This window comes from Megalobrama amblycephala, linkage group LG1 (assembly GCF_018812025.1).
Source record: "Megalobrama amblycephala isolate DHTTF-2021 linkage group LG1, ASM1881202v1, whole genome shotgun sequence".
NCBI classification, from domain to species: domain Eukaryota; kingdom Metazoa; phylum Chordata; class Actinopteri; order Cypriniformes; family Xenocyprididae; genus Megalobrama; species Megalobrama amblycephala.
The window spans coordinates 36,606,342-36,625,237 of record NC_063044.1 but is presented as its reverse complement, the minus strand read 5'-3'; positions in this window follow the sequence as shown (position 1 = coordinate 36,625,237).

The following is an 18,896-nucleotide window of genomic DNA, read 5'->3' as shown; positions in this document are numbered from 1 at the left end:
ATGAAAACAAAATAAATATTAAAAATGCAAGAGAATAGCTTTTATGTTCATGAGTGGGCCATGTTCATTTGAATTTGCCGTTTATTTGAATTTGCCGTTCTCGCCATAGTCTGGAATTTAAATATTCATAAGGTACAGCACTCATCATTAAATTGTGGACATATCTAAAAAGGAATTAATTGGGGATAATACTAAAGGTGCTGGTTATATAATTAGAATATCATCAAAAAGTTCATTTTTTTTATTGTAAATTATTTTTAAAAATTAAACTTTCATATATTCTAGATTCCCGACATGTAAAGTAAAACTTTTTCAAAAGTTTTTTTTTTTTTTTTTTTTTTTTAAATTTTGATGATTAGAGCGTACAGCTCATGAAAGTCCAAAATCCAGTATCTCAAAATATTAGAATATTTCCTAAGATCAATAAAAAATGGATTTTCAAAACAGAAAAGTTCAAGTTCTTTAAAGTATGTTCATTTGTGCACTCAATACTTGGTCGGCAGCACATATTACAGCAAATGACTTGCTCTAGCACAAATTACAGCATCAGTGAAGTGTGGCATGGAAGTGATCGGCCTGTGGCACTGCTGAGGCACTATTGAGCCTTCAGATCATCTGTATATTGTTGGATCGACTGTTTTCTCATCTTTCTCTTGAAAATATCCCATAGATTCAGGGGTCAGGCATGTTGGCTGGCCAATAGAGCACAGTAATATCATGGTTAGCAAACCACTTGGAAGTGGTTTTTGCACTGTGGGCAGGTGCTAAAGTCCTGCTGGAAAAGGAATCAGCATCTCCATAAAGCTTGTCAGCAGATGGAAGCATAAAGTACTCCAAAATCTCCTGGAAGATGGCAGCATTGACTTTGCACTTGATAAAACACAATGGACCAACACCAGCAGATGTCACGCCCCCCCAAATCATTACTGACTTCAGAAACTTCCCACTAGACTTCAAGCAGCTTGGATTCTGTGCCTCTCCAGTCTTCCTTCAGACTCTGGGACCATGATTTCAACATGAAATGCAAAATTTACTTTTATCTGAAAAGAGGACTTTCGACCACTGTTCACTGTCCAGTTCTTTTTCTCCTTAGCCCAGGTAAGATGCTTCTGACGTTGTTTCTGTTTTAGAAGTGGCTTGGTAGTCCTTTTCCTGAAGATGTCTGAGTGTGGTGACTCTTGATGCGCTGACTCCGGCTTCATTTGACTCATTGTGAAGCTCTCCCAAGTGTTTGAATCGGCTTTACTTGACAGTATTCTCAAGCTTGCGGTCATCCCTGTTGCTTGTGCACCTTTGCCTACCCAATTTCTTCCTTCTAGTCAACTTTGCATTTAATATGCTTTGATACATCACTCTGTAAACAGCCACCCCATTCAGTAATGACCTTCTGTGACTTACTCTCTTTGTGGAGGCTGTCAATGATTGTCTCCTGGACCACTGCCAAGTCAGCAGTCTTCCCCATTAGTGTGGTTTCAAAGAACAAGAGATACCCAGAATTTATACTGTAGGGATGGTCATTTAATGAAACTCAATTGTAATATTTTGAGATACTTGATTTTGGACTTTCATTAGCTGACTAATCAACAAATTTAAAAAAAAACTTTTGAAATGTTTTACTTTACATGTAGGGAATCTAGAATGTATTAAAGTTTCATTTTTTTAAATAATTTACAATAAAAAATTAACCTTTTCACAATATTCTAATTATATGACCAGCACCTGTAGTATGATATATAATAAATAATAATAATAATAATAATCCTCAAATTTTCTGAGATGGCGCGGAACTGAGATTCTCAGTTTCATGATCAGCAGTGCATTTCTGGTAATGTCTTATTAATATTCATGCATGCTCCTGCCCACGGAAACTGAAAAAAAATCAAAAATCTCGTAATGATTGCAAACCAACGGGTTTAGGTGCATAGTGCCAACTTCTGTTCATTGGGGCTTTATGTACTTTTTGTCCCATAATTACGTATCTTTGAGATTAAGTAAACTGAGACTTACTATAGCCTAATTTTTTTTAGCTATCTCCAAGATTCCCAAACTCCATCCTAACTCCTGCTCACAACGTGTATGACACATACTTCAAACTTAACCCATTCAATACTAAATTTTTCACAGACATGAAAATATCGAAATAATTTGCCATTGGTAACCCCGTGAAATAATGATTTTTTATTTATTTTTTTATCTTCATGGAAAACTTCTTTTATGGTTGGTTGTGTAACAGACACGCCAGGTTCCAGCACCGTTCAATCACAGCGCACACCTTCCCCTGAGTATTGATCACCGTCACCTGCACCTCATCAGCGCACTCATCACCAGCACTATTTAAGACACACTCACACTCAGCCACATTGTCTGGTCTCATTTGCATCTAAGGACTTACCTGTATGCTTACCTCAAGGACTCTTCTGACTACTTACCTGTTCTCCGGGTTTCCTAAGCTCCTTCCCACGATTCCCAATTGGCGTGAAGTGTTGTCTGAAGTCATCAGCTCCATTCAGCAAGTATCATTCTCCATTGTCACTCTGCAACAACAAAGGACTGTGTCATTCTCTATATCACTCGTACATCACCAAATTTTGAAGCATATAATGATATTCTAGGGAATTGTGTGCTTCCAATTTTACAGGACCCTTTACTATTCTAACATGACAATGCCTCTGTGTATAAGTCACGGTTCAAAAAGAAATGATTCAAATCAGTCAGTGTGGAAGAACTTTACTGGTGTGCAGAAAGCAAATTCCTAATCCCAACTGAACACCTCTGGTATGACTTTAAATGCAAACTTTGAGACAAAAACTCATCACTGAACACCAGTGACTTGTGCATACACTACAGTAGGTGGCCATCCAAAACGGTGTTTCTACCGCCGCCGCCGTCGCCGTCGTCGCCGCATCGCTGCAAAGTGCATTTGCAGCTTTTGACCGCTGAGTGGAGCTTTAACCACGTTATCCAACAAATGCATCTAAGCACATTTATCTTTATGCAAAATGTCAATTTTCTCACATATTATGCCTATATTTATCACAAATACATTTATTTATATTTTAAACTCCTTTAATAAAACAGTATGGATTGTTGACACGCACATACTTTGTTATTCGTTACCTGTCCTTTATTTTGACAGATAACTACTTAGGAAAAATATAGCCTATCTGTTTGGACACTGATTAAGAAATTGTTGCGTGTTTCATGAATTATATCCTTTATTTTAAAACGTGAGTCACTGAATAATTTCGCTCCCATTATTAAGGCACGCTTTAGCTAAATCATTGAAACTAAAAAGAATGGACGGATTAATAAAGCGTCATAAAAAACTGCAACTCCTGCAGCCGCATTTAAATGCAGGAGTGTATTCTATTCCTTAAAATATCAAATACAAATTCAGAAACAACACATTCCAGCGCATAGATCGCCTCTTATTTAACACAGACCTATGAATTTATTATCGAATTGAGATATTTCTTTCTTTTTAGGTACAATTATTCGCTGAGTTATGTTAATTTTTGAGACGTTTCAGATTCTCGCAGAGAGCCAGCTAAAAGCTCACCGTGTTTTTTATTTATTTTATTTTATTTTTCAAAAGTACAAGGTTTTGTTGTTATTGTGAACGTACACAAATAAAAGTAGACCATTTGTAGTCTTGCATCAATCTGTAGGCTATCGCCAAAAATGACGGAAGGCCTGTTTTAAGTTGTTTCAGCTGTCATGAGAAGAAAATCCATCAGAACGTGCCGGCGCTTTCGTCGGCCAGAGGGATAAAAATGTAACCAATTTAGTTTCATATTTATATATAAATATTGGGCTATAGCCTAATATAATTTTTTTTAAGATTTCACCAATGTTGATTATGAAAAGTGAATAGCATGACGGATGCGCAATGTTGGGAGACATGCAGCGGGTCAGACATAAGTTTGACCACTTCATTAAGTTTTATTTTATAGTAAGTCTTTCTTTAAAGTGAATTTCGTTTTGTAGAAATTGTATCTTAATTTCAATCAATGTTTCATCAACCAATTGCCTATATTTAATAAATAGGAAGAAAACCATGAACGTCGGGTGTGGAATGGATTGAAGTTCGTAACAAACGAACTCATGTTTCCGCGGCCTTTGAATAAGGCTGAATCAATATATGTCTTTCTGTTTTTATTAAATTTCTTAAATACATGTCTTTATTACTTAATTAATTGATAAGATGTTTTGGTCTAACAATATATTTTAGCTGGTCTAAATTCTAAGTTAGACACAAATTTGCGTAATAGGCTATATAAGGTTCCCTTCTAGACAAGCGCGTAAATTGCTGTTTCGGCCGCAAATTTTCAGTAATTTCGATCGGTGCATCAAATGATATATAGGCCTAAACTAAATTCATGTATTTACAGTAAAAGAATAAAGAAATAGCCTAACTCTAGACTTATTGGCTAGGATATTTACGTTTGGGCAATATAATAATAATAATAATAATAATAATAATAATAATAATAATAATAATAATATCTCAGCAAAGACCGAACATAATTATTTGTCTCGGCACACGACCGCTAACAGTAACACAGTAACAGCGCATCAAAGCTTGCTGTTGTCTTGGCTACCTTACAAAAGGCGATGGAAACAAGAGTGAATTTCCCCCCTTTTGTGGTAATTTAGCACTATTTTCTATTGTATTCTGCTTGCATTTTCGACTAAACTCAATTGACTAAAGATAAAAATAAAGCATCCAACTGATTCACTTGGATGCTTTATTTTTATCTTTAGTCAATTGAGTTTAGTTCTAAAAAAAAGCAAAGGCTAGTAAATAATCTGCGACGGGGCCCATCATAGCGTGGGAGCTGCGGGGGTGTCCCGTATGGCCATGATGTAATGGTAATACATCGCTTACAAAGGGTTCATGTTAACTACTGTATGATTATCAGACGATTTTAATGTGTTAATGTTTCAACCATATCGTGCAATTATAGCTGTAACAATCTGATAAACTGCAATTGTGCAGTTTGTATCCATTAACACGCTCATAAACATTACAAAAAGAAATGTCATACCATAAGCTACACAATTACGAACAAAAAAACGTTGATATCCCAATAATCAACATTTTGTTATTCAACAAGTCTGTACACTGTACCTCTATAACATCATAACATAAATTATTAAATTATAGTTCAAATGAACCGTACAAACCCAATCTTGGTTTTTGCTATTTATTTAGGCCTATTTATTTATATCAGCAGATCTGTGTTGATTCAGTTTATTTCAATAACTGCTGATGTTGCAAACTGTGGTTAAGCTGTAAAGCAGCTCGAAAGAATTGACCAAGATATGTAACATTATGGCTCCGTATTATTAGAACAATAACTGTACAGAATCTTTACTGCCATCCAATGTTCCTTAAAGACAAAGAAATAAAATAAAAATGTTAAAGAAAAACAAACAAAAACAACAAACTGATTGTGTTCCATTTATAGGCTATATCAATGTATAGTAATTTTTACATTATCTTGTGTGTATAAAAAGCACTCACCCAACCTAACAGTGCTTGCTCTGCAACACTTGACAAGTTCGAGATGGGGGAAGGGCGCTTTGTTTAAAATGTTTGTCACCAAAGCCATTAATCCAGAGGGCGGGAGACTCAAAATATTAGCCTAAGCTATGCGCGTGACAGACCTTTTTGCAATCTTGGTGCTTTTTGTTAATTTAACATCCTGATCTGATCATATGAAATAAGCTGACGAAATACACAATTGTTAGACTCTATTATGAGTATTTGCAGTAAGTTTCTTTATTTGTTTGTGTTATGGGGATTTGCAGAAGTTCCGAATGGGATCAACCCTCCCCCGCGCGTTTGCCAGCGTCTGCTGCTGCCGAGCAGAGTATGTGCGAAGTTTTGAATGGAGTGAGGAGGGATTTTTTAAAAGTTGGAGCGTCGTGTTTTTTCTTTTTAAATCTGCAAGAAATGTTATGAGTTTGGCGTGTGGTAGGAAAAAAAAAGTTTGCACAATAAGCCACTATGCAAATTTGTGTCTAACTAGACCAGCTAAAATATATTGTTCGACCAAAAACATCTTATACATTATTTAAGTAATAAAGACATGTAATAAAATAATAAAAAAATTTAATAAAAACAGAAAGACGTATATTGATTGAGCCTTATTTAAAGGCCGCGGAAACATGGTTTCGTTTGTTACGCACTTCAATCCATTCCACACCCGACGTTCTTGGTTTTCTTCCTAATTATTAAATATAGGCAACTGGTTGATGAAACATTGATTGAAATTAAGATACAATTTCTACAAAACGAAATTAACTTTAAAGAAAGACTTACTATAAAACAAAACTTAATGAAGTGGTCAAACTTATGTCTGACCCGCTGCATGTCTCCCAACATTGCGCATCCGTCATGCAGCTATTCACTTTTCATAATCAACATTGGTGACATCTTAAAAAAAATTATATTAGGCTATAGCCCAATATTTAAATATAAATATGAAACTAAATTGGTTACATTTTTATCCCTCTGGCCGACGAAAGCGCCGGTGCGTTCTGATGGATTTTCTCCTCATGACAGCTGAAACAACTTAAAACAGGCCTTCCGTCATTTTTTGGCGATAGCCTACAGATTGATGCAAGACTACAAATGGTCTACTTTTATTTGTGTACACTCACAATAACAACAAAACCATGTAGGCTACTTTTGAAAAATAAAATAAAATAAAAAACAGGGTGCGCTTTCAGCTGACTCTCTGCGAGAATCTGAAACGTCCCAAAAGTGAACTTAAACTCAGCGAATAATTGTACCTAAAAAGAAAGAAATATCTCAATTCGATAAGATATAGGTGTGGCGAGGGGGGCGTGGTACAGCGAGGTCTGCAACTGGAGAGAGTGTCGGGAGACGCGTGGTAAACGAGTGGGTTAAATGTAAATTATGACCACCTGTTTCTCATTCCAGTAATTGGCGCGGAGACAGGATAAAACACCAGGAGAAGCAGGAGTGTGCGAGAGAGAGAGGGACTGCTGACTGAGACACTGAGCACGACAACAGCACTGGAGAGAAGCCCTATTGTGGATTGTTTATTTTTGTTGTTGTGCGGTGCACAGACTTTTGTTGGACATTTTTCATATACACTAAATAAAGCTCAGTCAGCAGTCAAAAGCCGACCCTTGTCCTCTTCCTTCCCACGAACTTTGAACATTACTACACTGGTGCCGAAACCCGGGAAGGAAGAAGGGAGCCGCCGCCATGCAAACGCCCTCCGCCGTGCCGTTTGCGGACATTATATCATCCCTCGCGGTCTTACACCAAGACCAACATCAAGCCCTGCTGGACCTCCGTTCGGATCAGGAGCGGCGTTTCCAGGCCATCCTTCAGGTCCAGCAGGAAGACCGCGAGAGGTTCCGGAGCTGGATCGACCGGGAGGTTCGTTCGGAGACCACCGGACAGCTGGCTGCGCCCACCCATCTTCCCCTCAACAAGATGGGCCCACTGGATGACCCGGAGGCCTTCCTGGACCTTTTCGAGAAGTCCGCAGAGGTTTCAGGTTGGCCCCGGGATCAGTGGCCCATGCGACTCATCCCACTACTCTCGGGTGAGTCGCAGGTGGCAGCGCAGCAGCTGCCTGTACAGAACCTTCTGGTCTTCGACGACCTGAAGAGGGCCATACTTCAGTGGGTCGGCCGGACCCCAGAACAGCATCGCCAACGGTTCCGCTCACTGGAGTTAGGCGAGTCCGGCCGGCCCTTCGTGATGGCCCAACAGCTCCGGGACTCCTGCCGCAAATGGCTCCTGGCAGAGGGAGGCGACGTGGAGCAAGTCATCGATCTGGTGGTGCTGGAGCAGTTCATAACTCGGCTGCCCGAAGAACAGCCGAGTGGGTCCAGTGCCACCGTCCCACGTCGCTGGACTCGGCCATCCACCTCGCGGAGGACCACATGGTGGCGTGCCCAGGGGTCGGCGAACCCCTTCCATCTGCCTCTCTCTCTCCTTCTCTTCCCACATCCTCCTCTCTCTCTAAGCCTGTCCCTCTCCCCAGGTCTCGTCCGGCCCGGCCCTCCTTGTATCTGAACAGGGATTCTTTTCCGGACCTCGGGTCCCGCCCAGGGGGGCGGGACCATCTGCTGCCGGGCTGGACCCCACTCCTGCTTCTCCCCTCTCTCCGCGCCAACCATTTAACCCCTCCATGCCACGAGAGCGGCGGGCAGGTCTGGGCCAGCCTGTTGGCGTTGCGGGGACCCGGAGCATTTCGTGGACAGGTGTCCGATTATGGAGGTCGGGACGTTGATCCGGGTGCCGGACGATCCGCAGGCAGCCCCTGGTCAAGCTGGCGGGTACCAAATTCCTGTGAGTATCAAGGGGGGTACCTATCAGGCTTTGGTGGACTCAGGATGTAACCAAACCTCGGTGCATCAAAGCCTGATTTCATCCGGGGCATTGGATACAAGCCGCATGGTTAGGGTTCGGTGTGTGCACGGGGATGTGGTGAAATATCCTATAGTGGCAGTCATTATACAATTTAGGGGACAAAAGCATAATGTTGAGGTGGCAGTTAATCCGCACCTCCGGCATCCGATAATTTTGGGGACGAATTGGCCTGCGTTTCATAATTTATTGGGTTGTTTGTGCTCGGATGCCTCTTGGAATAAAAATTCGCCGGGTAAGGATGTGCGCGTGCAGGTGGGGGAGACTGATCAGGGACCAATGAGTACTGCCTCAGGGGAACAGAGCGGAATCGGGAAACTAATTATTTCGGACCGCGATGACTTCCCCCTGGAGCAGTCTCAGGATGAGACATTAAAACACGCTTTTGAAAGGGTCAGCACTATCGATGGTCAGCCTCTCCAGCCTGGACGCCCACTCAATTATCCGTATTTTGCGATCATAAAGGATAGGTTGTATCGAGTGTCCCAAGACACTCAGACAAAGGAGGATACAACCCAGTTATTAGTTCCAAAGAGCCGCAGGGAAATGCTTTTCCACGTGGCTCATTCTAATCCAATGGCTGGTCACTTGGGACAAACGGCAACACTAAATCGCCTCATGACCCGATTTTTTTGGCCGGGCATTCACGAGAACGTGCGCAGGTGGTGTGCGTCTTGTCGTGAATGTCAGTTGGTGAATCCACCGGCCGCTCCAAAAGCGCCTTTGCGCCCCCTCCCATTAATGCAGGTCCCCTTTGAAAGAATTGGTATGGACCTCATCGGGCCATTAGAGCGATCAGCAAGGGGGCATCGCTTTGCATTAGTCATTGTGGATTATGCAACGCGATACCCTGAAGCAGTGGCTCTCCGCAACATTTCCGCTAAGAGTGTTGCGGACGCACTGTTTAGTTTAATCTCCCGAGTGGGGATTCCGAAAGAAATCCTCACTGATCAGGGCACGGAGTTTGTCACGCACGTTACGCGAACTTTACGAATTGTTGGGCGTTAAATCAATTCGTACCAGCGTCTTTCACCCACAAACGGACGGGCTGGTCGAACGTTTTAATCGCATGCTTAAATCCATGGTTCGTAAGTTCATTAGGGAAGACGCCAAAAATTGGGATAAGTGGCTAGAACCCCTGTTATTCGCAGTACGAGAAGTCCCGCAAGCCTCCACGGGGTTTTCCCCCTTTGAGCTTCTCTTCGGACGCCAGCCCCGCGGGGTGCTGGATGTCCTAAGAGAGACTTGGGAGGACGGACCGTCTCAGGCTAAAAACGAAATTCAGTATGTGATGGACTTGAGAGCAAAACTCCACACTTTGGGGCGGCTATCCATGGAGAATTTGTTACAAGCCCAGCACAAACAGAGCCAACTGTATGACAGGGGAACTAACTTATGCAAATTTTCACCGGGAGATAAAGTGCTTGTATTGCTCCCTACTTCAAGCTCAAAATTATGGCAAAGTGGCAAGGACCGTTTGAGGTTACACGGCAGTTGGGGATCTCGATTATGAGGTAATACGGTCGGATAGGAGAGGAGCACGTCAAATTTACCACCTCAATCTCCTTAAAAAATGGAATGAGGCAGAATCAGTGATGCTGGCGACGGTATTAGCGGGGAGGATGATCTCGGGCCAGAGGCGAATGTCAAAAAACAATCCCTCGCTCTGGCTCCAGGGGGAGATCACCTCTTGCCCTCCCAGCTCACTGATTTAACTAAGTTACAAGCAGAGTTTGCTGACGTGTTTTCTCCCCTACCGGGTCGTACTGACCTCATTCAGCACCACATCGAGGCCGGGCGTGGTGGTTCGCAGCCGGCCGTATAGGTTGCCTGAACACAAAAAAAAGGTAGTTCAGGCAGAATTAGGGGCAATGCTTGAAATGGGAGTAATAGAAGAGTCCAGCAGTACTGGGCGAGCCCGATAGTTTTGGTTCCCAAAACGGACGGCTCAGTTCGGTTCTGTGTGGACTATCGCAAGGTGAACGCAGTGTCGAAATTCGACGCGTATCCAATGCCACGGGTGGACGAACTGCTTGACCGGCTCGGTACGGCTCGATTTTATTCGACACTGGACTTAACAAAGGGATATTGGCAGATCCCTTGTCGCCATTATCCAAAGAAAAGACAGCTTTCACGACGCCGTTCGGATTGCACCAATTTGTTACACTTCCGTTCGGGCTGTTTGGGGCACCGGCTACCTTTCAGCGGCTCATGGATAAAATTTTGCGGCCCCATGGTGCATATGCTGCTGCCTATCTGGATGATATTATTATCTTCAATAATGACTGGCAGCGGCATATGCAGCATTTGAGGGCCGTCCTGAGATCGCTGAGGGGGGCCGGGCTCACGGCCAACCCGAAGAAGTGTGCAATTGGGCGCGTGGAAGTAAGGTATCTGGGCTTCCACTTGGGGCATGGACAGGTGCGTCCCCAAATTGATAAGACCGCAGCAATTGCGACTTGTCCGCGCCCCAAGACCAAAAAGGAGGTTAGACAGTTCCTCGGGCTGGCGGGATATTATAGAAGGTTTGTACCTAATTATTCGGACCTCACCAGCCGTTGACTGATCTAACTAAAAAGGATGCACCAGATACAGTCCAGTGGACGGAGCTGTGCCAGCAGGCCTTTACCCAAGTGAAGGCTGCTCTATGTGGCGGGCCACTGCTTCATTCTCCTGATTTTCTCTCCCCTTTTTGTTGCAGACTGACGCGTCGGACAGAGGGCTGGGTGCTGTCCTGTCCCAGGAGATAGAGGGGGAGGAACGGCCGGTGCTGTACATTAGCCGTAAGCTCTCCAAGAGAGAAGCGAAGTACAGCACCGTAGAAAAAGAATGTCTTGCCATTAGGTGGGCCGTCCTCACCCTCCGCTATTATCTCCTGGGATGGGAATTCACCCTCTGTTCGGACCACGCTCCTCTGCAGTGGCTCCACCGCATGAAGGATACCAACGCGTGGATCACCCGTTGGTATCTAGCTTTACAGCCCTTTAAGTTCAAGGTGGTCCACAGGCCGGGTGTTCAGATGGCTGTGGCCGATTTCCTCTCCAGAAATGGGGGGGGGCTGCAGACCGGATGGCTCCCCGGCCTGAGTCGGGCGGTGGGGGTATGTGGCGAGGGGGGCGTGGTTCAGCGAGGTCTGCAACTGGAGAGAGTGTCGGGAGACGCGTGGTAAACGAGTGGGTTAAATGTAAATTACGAACACCTGTTTCTCATTCCAGTAATTGGCGCGGAGACAGGATAAAACACCAGGAGAATCAGGAGTGTGTGAGAGAGAGAGGGACTGCTGACTGAGACACTGAGCACGACAACAGCACTGGAGAGAAGCCCTATTGTGGATTGTTTATACCGTTCTGGAGTGAAGCCCTGTTGTGGATTGTTTATTTTTGTTGTTGTGCGGTGCACAGACTTTTGTTGGACATTTTTCATATACACTAAATAAAGCTCAGTCAGCAGTCAAAAGCCGACCCTTGTCCTCTTCCTTCCCCACAAACTTTGAACATTACTACAATAGGTCTGTGTTAAATAAGAGGAGATCTATCCGCTTGAACGTGTTGTTTCTGAAATCATGGCCAGTGCTCGTTGCGGCTGTTATCAGTTCTCATGGCGCTCGTGCACACGAGTAGTTTTCACACAGACAATCGAGCGTTTCGTTCTGGTAAAAGCACAAAACAAAATGCACACAACGTGTCCTTGCTCTTGATGTACAATCACTGATGAACACCTTTGGTTTTAATGAGTAAATTAGCAAAAATATTTATTCCTGCCGGTATTTTAGTCTGCAATATCAAAATCACCAAACGTTACATAGCATATATAGCCTAACAATAACAACAATAAAAAAATCAAGAACAATAGCAGTTAATAATTATTGCTCTTAATGCGTCTTAATGCTGGACCGTTCTCATTTCGCTCCGCATATGGAATTTTTTTTTTTTTTTTTTTTTTGCTAAGAGCAAACCAGAATGAAAATATTACATTTTTAATCCGTGTGTGTGTGCTCCTAATATATATATATATATATATATATATATATATATATATATATAATATATATATATATATATATATATATATATATATATATATATATATGCCTAGTAATGACTGTTAATGACAATAGCATGCAGTAAGACTTTGTGTAAAGGACTTTCTTTTAATTTTTGATGCATAGACTGTAGCCAAAGACTTTCCCTTTTTGAAATTAACTCTCACTTTAAATTTTCTAATGGTTTTTAAGGATGTTAAAATGTTATATTATAATGTTATTGTTGTTTTACTTCGTCCTTTCATCTGCGTTTACAAACCGACATTTTATTATTACAGTCACTTTCCAATCCGTCCCTTTGCGCCACCTGGCGGTAGTTTTTTACACGCGACTGAATTTCAGTTAACGCAACGGCGGTATGCGCGGCGGTAATACCCATTTTGGTTGTCCACCTACTGTATATGGAAAAAAGTATTGGTACGCCCCCTAATTTAGAACAGAAAAGGCACTTCCAAAACTGTGGCAACAAAGATGGACACAGAGTTCATGTATTTACAATTTTTATTTCAATTTCTGTTGAAACAGTTTTGGAAGTGTCTAAAATGACTGTATCCATATGTACAAGTCATTGGTGTTTGATGATGTGTTTTTGGCACAAGGTCTGCATTTAAAAATCACACTGGAGGTGTTCAGTTGGAATTAGGACTTTTCTTTCTGCAGATCAGTCAAGTTTTTCCACACTGACTTAATTTCTTTTTGAACCTCGCCTTATTCAAGATGCATTGTCTCAGAATAGAAAAGGGTCCTGTCCAAACTGTTGCTATAAAATTAGAAGTACACAATCCCCTAGAATATCATTATATGCTTTAAGGAAATTACTTAAGTAGTCAAATCTGTTTATTAGAAGTGAGTGTCCTAATACTTGTCGTCAATATAGTGTACTTTACTAGTGTTTTGTTTTGGAGCTTTGATGCAGCCATCATCTTCTCATGGTGCAAACAGGAAGTATTTGCACTAACCATGTGACACATATTTAATTGAGACCCTTTATTTTTCTCCATATTGGCAGGAAATTCTCTAAAACAACAGTCAGTCACATTTTTAGAGCTTTATAAATGAAAACCTTTTTGGTCATTATTGTGAACGATGGGATTAAATGGGTTAATTGTATTAGCATAATAAAAAAACATGTAAAAAGAAAACAAGAACACAATACAACAGTCTATAAATATAAAATAGCTATACAATATGACTGATTTTTTAAAATAATTTTTAAAGCATGATTGAAATAGTATCTATTTCTGACAAAGTATTTGCTTAAAGTGATAGTTCACCCAAAAATAAAATTTCTGTCATCATTTACTCACCCCCGAGTTGTTCCTCTTTGAAAGAAAGATATTTTGAAGAATGCTTGTAACCAAACAGTTTTTGGGCACCACTGACCCCCATAGTAGGGGGGAGGGGGGGGAGGGGGATAACTAGTGAATGGTACCTGGAAGCATTCTTCAAAATACCTTTTTTTGTGTGTTCAGCAGAACAAAGAAATGTATACAGGTTTGAAACAACTCAGGGGTGAGTAAATGATGACAGAAATTTCATTTTTGGATGAACTAAGTTTTAAATACTAAAAATTGTAATACTTTTAAAATCTCCACATAATCAGAAGCATCAATTTGGGCATTCGCTAACCTTTTTGGAAACCCAGAAAGCTTGTTCCGATATGTTTAAACATAGTTGCAATAATAAAATAGACATTACTCATTTACTACCCTTTATTAATCACTGAAACCTGATTCAAAGAAAGTATATGGTGACAATTCTAACACTCTAATTCTATAATATTTCATAATATTTTTTATTTTATTATTCTATTTGTGATATTATATTATTCATGCTTGTACAGCACTTTGGCGAACACTTGTTTCTAAAAAAAATGCTTTATAAATAAACTGACTTGTGTTCAACAATACTGTATGTCCACCCATGCCCCATTGTTTTTTTTTGGCAGCCTCCATCACAGCCTCTGCAGTCTGATCTTTTCATAGCCTTTATCAAACTGCCTGACTTAGGTAAGTAAAACACACTTTAACAGTTAGAGCATTGTATTTATTGTAAGGGATTCAATTTACCATTAGGAACACATGATTGTATTGTTTTGTAATTTTAGACATTACACAATGAGTGAGGAAAAGAAAACGTACTCAGTTACTAACGTAACCTCGGTTCCCTGAGATACGGAACGAGTACTGCGTATGGGGGAAAAGTTTCCCTTTTTCCCCGCTACAGAAGCCTTTTTAATAACGCAGTGTAACTGCATCATCATTGGTTAACTCATAGACAAGTTGTTGAACCAATGACGGCGCGGCATAGCTGCGCTGCCTATGGCGACAAAGCGAACTTTCCCACCGAAAGGGGCGGGGTAAAGCCCTATAAGTGAGCATTTCGCCATAGGCAATAGAGACTGAAGCGATGACACTGAAGCCGCAGCCTTGTGGCATGGCAAGTAACGCAGTACTCGTTCCGTATCTCAGGGAACCGAGGTTACGTTAGTAACCGAGTACGTTCCCTTTCGATACTTCACTCGTACTGCGCATGGGGAACGAATTCAACCGCGCCATGCCACGGCAGGGAACGACTGGACTTGTCCGGGCGCCATAAAGGGCCCAGAGGACAAGTAAGAAGGCCGAAGCCGCCGAACCCTGTTACACTACAAGTGGAGAAAACTCCTGATTGTACGAGAAGCGGAGCTCTATGGAGGCCGTAAAGTCACACCGAAAGGACCCGAGCTTGCAAGGTCGGAACGTCCAACTGATAAAACCTGACAAAAGTGGACGGCGAGGACCAGCCGGCCGCCTCACAGATGTCTTTAATCGAAACTCCACTGGACCAGGCCCAAGATGAAGCCATTCCTCTAGTGGAGTGGGCTCTAACTTCAATGGGGCAATCCATGCTCACAGAGGAGTAGCAGAGAGTAATGGCATAGACTATCCAATGCGAGAGACGCTGTTTTGAGACCGAAGACCCCTTGGTGCGGCCGCTAAAACAAACAAAGAGTTGATCTGACTGACGAAAAGGCTGCGATCGCTCAACATAGGTCCGCAATGCCCTGATGGGGCATAGCAACTCCAGCTCTTGCTCATCCAATGAAGGAGGGAGCGCAGAGAGCGAAATGACCTGTGCTCTGAACGGAATCCAGAGCACCTTGGGAACATAGCCAAGCCTAGGTTTCAAAACACCTTAGAATCGCCGGGCCCAAACTCAAGGCAAGCAGGGCTCACCGAGAGGGCCTGCAAGTCACCAACACGCTTGACCAATGCTAACGCAAGTAGCAGAGCGGTTTTGAGTGTCAGGGGCCTGAGATCCGCTAAGCGCAGTGGCTCAAAGGGAGGTCCTTTGAGGGCTCTGAGGACCAGAGAAAGGTCCCAGGCGGGAACGGTGAGGGGACGAGGTGGATTCAATCGCCTAGAACCCCTCAGGAAATGCACTGTAAGGCTGTTTCTTCCCACTGACTGGCCAGCGATAGGAGAATGAAACACTGCAATGGCTGTTACGTAGACTTTAAGCGTGGAAGTGGCTCACCCTGAATCCAGACGCTCCTGGAGGAAAGACAGTATCGGAGACACGTCATACTCCACTGGGTCTATGTTGCATGTAGAACACCAGTCAACAAAGACCGACCACTTCTGAGCGTAGAGGCGTCTCGTGGACGGAGCTCTTGCTTGAGAAATGGTATCTAGCACGTCCCTGGGGAGGTCAACTGGCTCCCATCGAGGGACCACAGGTGCAGAGCCCAAAGCTCTGGCTGCAGGTGCCAGATTGTCCTGTTCGCCTGAGACAAGAGGTCCCGTCTCAGGGGAATGGGCCACGGAGCTTTCGTGGAAAGCCTGAACAGCTCTGAGGTCCAAACTTGGCTCCTCCAGAGCGGGCCACTACGAGGACTCTGTGTCTGTCTTCCCTGATTCGTCTGACGACCAGCGGGATCAGGGCGATTGGGGGAAAAGCGTAAAGGAGGGTGTTGGGCCAAACGTGGGCCAACGCATCATCCTCCTTCGAAAAATAAGTTGGGCAATGAGAGTTGTCTTCTGAGGCAAAGAGGTCTACCTCCGCCTTCCCGAAGGACTCCCATATCGTGAGAACCGTCTGGGGGTGGAGCATCCATCTATCCAAGGGGACATTGCTCCGAGTTTGCATATCTGCTCCCAGATTGTTCTTCCCAGGTATATGCGTCGCCCTGAGCAACTGAACCCTTGGTAATGCCCATTCCAGGAGACGCTTCACCAGAGCACACAAGCGGCTGGATGAAAGACCTCCCTGGCGATTTATGTACAACACCACTGTCATACTGTCCGATTGGAATAAGACGTGGCGTCCCGTCAGATAAGCCTGAAACGAGTGAAGGGCTCGTATCACTGCCAGCATTTCGAGGCAGTTGATGTGTAGATGGCTTTCCTCGTGGGACCACGAGCCGAAGGCCGGACTGCCCTCGCACAGAGCGCCCCAACCCGAGTTGGACGCATCTGTTGAAAGCACCATCCCCCGCAAAACCGCCTGTAGGGGTACCCCAAGACTGAACCAAGCAGGGTTCGTCCAAGGTTTCAGGGCTGAAAGGCAAGCCTGATAGACCTTGAGACGCAGAAGAGATGGCAGAAGCCATCAGCCCTAGTGGAGTGGGCTCTAACTCCAATGGGTACTGCAGTACTGCAGAGGCCGCATGCGAAGAAGGCCGAGCTGAAGAACTGGGGAGGCAGAAGCCATCAGCCCGAGCAACCTCTGGAAAAGCTTCAGAGGGAGATAGGCTTTGTTCCTGACGGAAGCCACAAGCTGCTGAATGGCCAGAGCGCGCTCTGGCAAGACTACTGCCGTCATGCGGACTGAATCGAAGACTGCACCCAGGAATGAGATACGCTGAGTGCGAAGCAGTGAGCTCTTGGCTAGGTTGACCCTGAGACCTAGGCACTCTAGGTGGCTGAGGAGCACGGATCTGTGGTGTTCCAGCTCTGTTTGCGAACTGGCGAGAATGAGCCAGTCGTTGAGATAATTCAGAACCCGGATTCCCATCTGTCTCAGAGGGAAAAGCTCATTGTTCATGCACTTGGTAAAAGTGCGAGGAGCCAGAGACAGCCCGAAGGGAAGGACCGTATATTGGTACGCCACACCCTCGAATGCGAATCTCAAGAATCTCCTGTGATGGGGGGCTATCTGGATGTGAAAGTATGCATCTTTCAGATCCAGTGAGCAAAACCAGTCCTCGTGACATATCTGTGCGAGGATCTGCTTCAGCGTTAGCATCTTGAAATTCCATTTCATGAGGGAACGGTTCAAGAGCCTGAGGTCCAGGATGGGTCTGAGACCGGCATCTTTCTTGGGGACCAGAAAGTAGCGGATGTAAAAGCCTGACTCGCTCTCTCCGGGAAGGGAACTATTTCTATAGCCCCTTTCCCCAACAAATTCATGACCTCGACTCGGAAGACGTGAGCGTCCTCCAAATTTACTGAGGTTTGAAGCACCCCACCGAAGTGCGGGGGACTTCAGGCAAACTGGAGCGAGTAGCCCCGAATTATGGTCCCTAGAATCCAACTTGACACCCCGGGGATGGCCTGCCAAGCCTTGGCCCGAGTGGCAAGGGGTAGAATGATGTCGGATGACGGGCCGCCGGGAAGGGAGCCATACACCGAGTTGAGTGGAAGATGAAATTTGCTCTTTTTTGGAGTAAGTAAGAAATTGGTCGCCGTGAAAACGGCGGTTTGTGAGGACGCAACATTTGTGGGCCCAGCTACAACACATTGCATTTCTCCCGTGCCCGGAATTTAACGTGGAGGAGGGGAGACTGCATGAAGGAGCTTTTGGGGTGGTCCGGCCGCAGCGAGACATTCCCCAATCCTCTTCCGTCCTGGTGGATCAGGATGACTTCGGAGTCACCGGATTCAGCACAATCCTGGGCCGGGGTCCCTGGCGTCTCAGGAAGGAAGAGCGCTTTGCGGGGCGTGAGCTCTGGCGGTGCTCCTTGGGTGGCGCTGCCTGAGAGGTAGAGGGGGCAGGCTTGGTCTGCTGAGCCGGTGCAGGCCTGGGGCGGCTTAAAGCAGACGCGGAGCTGGAGCATTTAGGCAGAAAGTGTCTCATCACCTGAGATGACTTCTGTGCCGCAGTAAACCGCTCAGTGAAACCCTCCGCTGCTGGCCCAATGAGACCTGACGGGGAGACCGGGGCGTCCAGGAAGTCTGTCTTATCCTGGTCTTTGATTTCAGTCAGGTTGAGCCACAGGTGGAGCTCAAGAACCACCAGGCTGGCCATGGATCTTCCAATCGCCTGGGCCGTGGCCTTCATGGCCCGCAGGGCTAGGTCGGTGGCGCTGCGGAGATCCCTGAAGGCAGGCGCATCAATGCCAGACTCGTCCAGGGTGGCCTCGTCCAAGTTTGGCCTGAAAAACCTGGAAGATCGCCATGGAGTGGAGCGCTGAAGCGGCTTGGCCCACTGCTTCATCCAGGGGCGGCAAGT